General features: G+C 36.7%; 1 long non-coding RNA gene and 1 pseudogene across 1 annotated transcript; both read right to left on the bottom strand.

The window, feature by feature from the left end:
* Positions 1–501: 501 nt before the first annotated feature.
* LOC140858032 (probable E3 ubiquitin-protein ligase LUL4) lies at positions 502–3,296 on the bottom strand (annotated as a pseudogene).
* A 700-nt stretch (positions 3,297–3,996) lies between these two features.
* LOC140857846 (uncharacterized) lies at positions 3,997–5,070 on the bottom strand. The gene is made up of 3 exons (XR_012141246.1): positions 4,807–5,070; positions 4,597–4,672; positions 3,997–4,380 (listed from the first exon to the last, which is right to left on the bottom strand). It is a non-coding gene; the product is annotated as an uncharacterized lncRNA (long non-coding RNA).
* Positions 5,071–5,642: the final 572 nt, after the last annotated feature.

Raw genomic sequence — 5,642 nt, forward strand, 5'->3', positions numbered from 1 at the left:
GCATCAGATAAGGTGACGTCCGCCATCAAAGTCCAAACCAGAAGAAATTATTACTTGGACTAGCCTGGGTAGACTAATCAAATCCCATGGTAGATAACATGCCATAGTAACTCTTGTAATTCACAAACTTGGACATCATGAGTGGTATGGATAGAGAGGCCGAAATGGTCTCTCATCACTTTCCCCTTATGGCTCTCACCTCTCTATAAATAGAGATAAAAAAGAGATCCTCCAGGTATGTACATACGCGTGCCCTCTACCCTTCTCGCTCTTCTTCTCATCTGTTGCATTTTCCTGACTTAGCCGTCGGAGGATCCCCATCGGAGCCAACTCTGACTTGAATTTATTTTGTAGGTCTCGCTGCACCAATCATTTCTGACCATCTACAGTTACTCTGAGTGGAGTCAAGAATCTCCTGCAACAATACGTATAGATCTAAGATGTGCCAGGAGAAAGATGAAAATTATAGGATCTACCATGTTAGCAGCTCAAAATCGATAGCTAATGCAGCCATTTATGTCCTTGTCTTTTATTTGGTATCTCCATTACTGTTTCAATAGGTTGGTACATATAGGACATTTATTTGATTGAAGCCTTAATGCTTTTGTACATTCACTCCACATACATTGTAATATGAAACCAAGTTACCAAACTTGAGGTTCTGCCATGTACATGGGAAAGAAGACAGGTGCGATTATATTCTTCAAGCCTCATTAAGCAACCTTTTAACTACTTAAAAGGATGAAAAAAAGTTAACAACATCTTGGAGTTTATTGAATTCTCACCATGTGCCAACAAGGAAGCACAGCAGTATCCGTTGATTCAGACATACAAAAAACACATTCCTTTTCAGAATCACCACCATCAAATCCTGCTTCTACTAAAATCCCAACATCAAAAATTTCTTGCAATTCATAGCATTCACCATCTACCTATGATATTTGTTTTACAACATATACTTGGAAAGGCCCATTATTATTCTTTATAACTGCTTCAGTAATCTAAGCACGGGCAGCAGCAGCAGACTGATATATAAGTTCATCTTTTGGAAGATGCAATGGGCAATCTTCAGCATAGACAACTAGTAAGAAGAAACATTCATCTAATAGCTTTGGAAGTTCATCTAACTCAAAGAAACCCACATCAATACCAGTTCCTGAAGGCTGGTGAAATTTTTGATACTCTCCTTTTTGAAGAGGTATTCTTATATCCATGCATGAGTCAGGATAAAACAGGGAGAAACAACAATTTAACCAATCCTTTGCAGAGCAAAATATAGTAAAACTGTCATACAAAAGATGAGTTGCTAAGTAAGTTGCAAACTGATCATTTTAGAGTTCCTCAGATAATTTTATTTGCTTCATTCAAATAATAATAATAATAATAATTTTACTTGCAAGTTTTAATAGAGTAACAGAGAAATAGTTTAAGTACAGAAAAATAAAATACTCACTCATGTCTTACTTTTGCATTTCATTTCATACATAAAACATTAAAATCCTCTTAGAAAGAAAGCTTATTCACTCCGATAACAACATAATATCATGACCATCATCTGCTCTAAGATGGGAATGTATCACGATTACTCATATATATATATTTTTTTCTGTAGGGGGAGTAGTTCAAGATCCAAGGTTTACAATTTTGATACCGAGTACTATGCCAATCAGGTACCAATATGGTATAATACTAAACCATACCTTATCGACATCTGATACACAAATATGTACCAGTTCAGTATCAATCCCATATCATTTTTGTCTTGTTTTCATTTGCTTATTTTTGAATATTATTTTAAGGTTTATGGATGTTGAAATTATGATGTTGACACTTATCTTAGACTAAACTATCACGTGGGAAAACTTTTCATTCTTTTTTCACCTTCAGGACTACAATTATGGAGGATAGTTTTTATTGTCATGCATCAAACTTCCATGCACATATGAATGAACCTAGGCTACTTTGTTTCTTAGTGTTAAGATTATTTAACTTTTTTTAAATTGTAAGCACCAATATTTAAATCATCTTCCTTTTGACTGTCGATGCTTTGTTAGCTTATAGTCCATCATTAGAATTGGAGCTAGGCTAGAATCAGATCGATCGGATATGGATTCAAATCCGATCAAATCAAAATTCTATAATAAGAATCCTACATCAATGATCTAAACTGTTGAATGTGATCTAATATCTCAAAACTGTTTCACACAAAAAATCATATGATTTAAAGGTCCCTAGCCTATGCATCAAATAGTAAAAAATTAGACAACCTAAATAAAATTGAATTAGATATATTTTTTGATCACTTGATGCATAGACTAGAGATGTTCAAATCATATGAGGTTTGGTATGTAAGCTGTTTTGAGGTAGTAGATCATATCTAATGGCTTGGACCATCGATATAGGACCCCCATTATTTAAATTTGATCTAACCGAATCTGAGCCCAAATTCGATCGACCTTATCCAAATATACTCCATTTATTTCATATCTCGTATAAATGTTTCGAAGTTCTTGCCATACCCTTCTTATAGCATTATCTGATATTGTAAATGACAGGATTCAATTGGAAAAGAGAATGTCAGATACTTCTTAAGACAAACTTGACACTAGTTACTATAAGAACTATCTGGATGCACCTATGCATTTTATTATAGAAAATGATAGATATTGACATGCTACCAATAGCATTGAGATGAATTTTTTCTTGAATATTTGTCATTCTTATTTGACTTTTCTATAGCATGAAGTCATAAATGGACATGACATCCATAGGTTTCGTTAATCTTGCTTCTAGGCATATAGTTGCACCTTCTTATATCTCTCTCTGATGCCTGATTTACAATCAATATCACTATAAGCCTTGCTTTAACCAACTAAACTAGTGGATGCGTAGGAAATTTGTGTTCCTCATTAGCAAATAGTATCTCTACCATGGGATTCAAATGTTTCCACTTGATTTTTCTATAATTTTCTAGTTGAGAAATCATGGATCATGACCTATGCACTCAAACCAACAAAATACCTTAAAAATTAATTTTAATTTGAATTAATGTAGAACTCTACCAAGAGTGTTACAAATTTTGGTTTCTCTTAGACATAAAAACACAAAAAGGGGAAGAATGGAGAGAAACGAGGGGATTACACCTTTAGCTTGGATTCAAGCTCAAAATCAACAAAAAAGCAACCCATCATATTAAGGTCAATAAGGGGCCAAACCGGCACAAATTGCTCTAAATCAAGTAGAACCAGATAGTACCGCCCAGTTAGGTTGGGCCTCTTATGGACCTGGAGGGCCATTTGGACCTTTACCTCACTAGTTTGGGTTGGTCACCTAGAACTTGGTGGTTTAGGTCAGTTTGACATTCCTTGACCCCTTCTCTAATCCTAGTTCTATGAATGATTAATTGTTAAAGGTTCAATCCCACTTCGATAAGTATCACTTTCCAACTATCTAGACTCTTGCACCAATATTAGAATGCACCTATCACCCCTAAACCTTGCCTCCAAGCTTCATTGACTCCAATAAGAGCAACTTAGTAGGTCAATAATGTAACAATGTTGTGTCTAAGCTTCCAATGTTATATTCATTTATCAAAGATTTTATGCAAACACTAAGTAAAACCACTATCCATACAAGATGGTTGGACTAGGCCTATTTTACAACTACCTAGGATGACAATTTGTCTCCCTATGGGATTCGGGCCAGCTCACTCAAAAGATCATCCTGGATTGTTATAAAATAAACCTAGTGCAGTCTATAATTTTATATTTTTAGTAGTTGAGCCACAAATCCTATAGAATTTTGGGTCCAACCATTTAAACAGGCCTAAAGGATAATTGAATCAATGGAGGAAATCCAAGTGTAGAAAGTAATTGCTTTCCTCAAAGACAATGACACATTTAAATGCTAACTGCATTGCAAACAAAAGACATCTAACTGCAAGCATCCCTAAAAGAAGTTGCATGCACAGAAAATAAGGAAAACAGATTATCCCATGCCACTGTTTTCGATAATAGCTTGTCCAACTGATTCAGGAAAAGATCTGGAAGATCAAGCATTAGAACAAAATTCATTTAGGAAGAATAGGTAATAGGATGTCCTTCGGTAGTTGGAATCTAAAACAGAATTACAGCTTCTTGACTGACTTCTTGTCCTTTCGGAAGGGGAGCTTCAGCACCTTCAGGCTTGTCACTGTGTTCCTGCTCCCCTTTTCCGTCCTCAAGCTGGAGCTATTCAGGCTCCTCGCTTCCACCTTCTGAGTCCAAGAGCTCTGCACGCTTGCCAGTCTTTTTTTTTAGCGCTTGGATAAGGATGGCAGGATCGACATTGCCTGAGACAGTCACCTTCCGCTCCTCTTTATCTACATCGACCTCATCCACCCTTGAAAACCAACAGCAAAAAGAAAACATAAAGAATTAGAGGGGTTGGTGGGGGAGGAAATTTTTAAGCAAGATGTTGGCAATGAAGCCCTTACCATGCTAGCATATAGAACAAATAAACAGTAATTTTAGACTCAAGCTCTAAATCATAGAATAGAACCCTATATGGAAGGAAGGGTAATGAACCATTAAAAAACATAGAAACGAGTGGAAATACCTTCAATCTTTTGAAGCACCTTGGTCACCTTCTTCTTGCATCCATCACAGTATATGCCCACTCTGAGAACATATGTCTGCAAGTGAGGAAAGAAACAAAAGAAAACTAAGCACTCATACCAAGCACAAAATCCATGAAAAACAATTGCAGAGGAAATGAAAAAAACTAACCCCGAGAGATAGAGAGAGAGAGAGGAAGACAAAGAAGTACCGGTTTGCTATCTTCTTGACTCATTCTGTTCACCAAACAGAACAACCAAACCCAGGAATGTGTTCAGAATAAGAACAGCTCTTCAGAGATCTGAGACACACAGCAAGTGAATCAAAAGGCAGCCAGGGCTTTACACAAACAGAAACCCACAAACCAAATTCCTTCCCCATGGCAGCCTTCCTAGCCCCCCAAAAATAAAAAAAACAAACACAAGTAGAAATGGCTATTTCCATATAGGGGGAGAGGGGGGAGAGGGAGAGAGAGAGAGAGAGTGAGTGTTAGAGGGTTCTTAGAGAAAGAGAGTGAGTGTTAGAGAGAGAGAGAGAGAGAGAGAGAGAGAGAGAGGAGAATTTTCTATCACAATGTTCTACTGTGACTTGGGTGTTACAGGTCTAAAACATAGATATAGATTCTCCACATATGGAGGTAAGGTTGCGCACATATGACCCTTTCCCAGAGCCTCATGTACTAATATGCATTTTTATCCATGCATTAGAGAAGTGAGAGGAGGTGCTTTTGAAAGATAGACAACTAATGGACTTTGGCAAATTCAGTGTCCTCCAATAGTCTTTATAATTGGGTGCTTTTAAGTTATTATAATGGAGGAAAAATTTTAAAGAAATGATAGTACAAAAAGGCAAGATTTAAGCATGCTCTGTTCTCCGAAGCTCAACTCAATTCATTTCTAAAATCTATGGTGGCACATCGCCTATTGCACAGGGCCGATCATTTATGTAGCCCATCATTTTATTGCCTCACCTTTACATTTATGAGACTTTTGGAATGATAGTTTATGCTCTTGCCAGTCTGCCAAAGAGAATGTCAGTTGATCTACT

This window comes from Elaeis guineensis, chromosome 5, assembly GCF_000442705.2.
Source record: "Elaeis guineensis isolate ETL-2024a chromosome 5, EG11, whole genome shotgun sequence".
Classification (NCBI taxonomy): Eukaryota; Viridiplantae; Streptophyta; class Magnoliopsida; order Arecales; family Arecaceae; genus Elaeis; species Elaeis guineensis.